Here is an 863-nt window from a genome sequence, read left to right as displayed (position 1 = left end):
ATATATATATTTCTTACAATTCCATAGTAACGAATTACCTCCCCCAGAAGCTCATCATTACAGTGTCATATACATATCCATATGATGTCATAGAATCAACAGGTCTTAATATGATGATGATGGGACAATACTTGTCATGTTACACATGCATTGTTATATGCCTTTAAGATTATTCATTTTTATCTGTCTCTGGTATTTGTCTCCACCCCTCCCCATAGTTCAGTTTTCCTCTGTGTCTGTGTAAATAGCTGCACCCTTCTTCATTATGTTCCAATCTGCATCTCAGTCCTTTGCTTAGTGGATCGCATTATGATTTTTTGACCTGTCCTATGTTTGCTATTGTAAAGATCTGCACAGTTTGGATTAAACTGCTCAACAATCTTCAAGGTGTCATCTGGATCGAGTCACTGCCTGCAAACTCTACTGAGATTGTGAGTTATTGCCTTCTCGCCACAACTGTAAGTTACAGAGAGCACACTTCCAATGCTTAGACTGGGGAGGCAGAACAATACTAGATACTCAACACATTTCATAGACCATATGGTTCACTTCCTCAGGAGAAAAATAATCTACAATAAATACATGTAAGGTTAACCTTTTATCTCAGTAAGAGCCAACAGTCACTGTATATGATAGACTTGATTAGGCAGCTCAATCAGATAGGCAGCCAAAAAGCCAAATGAAGCAGTGCACATGGTAGGCTATCAACGTTCTCTCTTACATAGTTATATAGTTAAATAGCTACTGAGGTTGAAAAAAGACACAAGTCCATCTAGTTCAGCCTATAGAGAAAAAAATAGAAGAACCATATGCCCACAGTTAGCCACAGTTGATCTACAGTAGGTCAAAAAAAAAAGTTCAAT

General features: G+C 37.7%; 1 long non-coding RNA gene across 1 annotated transcript in view; it reads left to right on the top strand.

The window, feature by feature from the left end:
• LOC108800283 overlaps window positions 1–863 on the top strand; it is a 22323-nt gene that overhangs the window by 10288 nt on the left and 11172 nt on the right. The gene's annotated exons all lie outside the window — the stretch shown is intronic.

Source organism: Nanorana parkeri, unplaced genomic scaffold (genome assembly GCF_000935625.1).
Source record: "Nanorana parkeri isolate BGI_ZX_2015 unplaced genomic scaffold, ASM93562v1 scaffold1979, whole genome shotgun sequence".
Classification (NCBI taxonomy): Eukaryota; Metazoa; Chordata; class Amphibia; order Anura; family Dicroglossidae; genus Nanorana; species Nanorana parkeri.
Note: the sequence above shows the minus strand (reverse complement) of the source record. Positions and strands in the feature narration are given on the sequence as shown.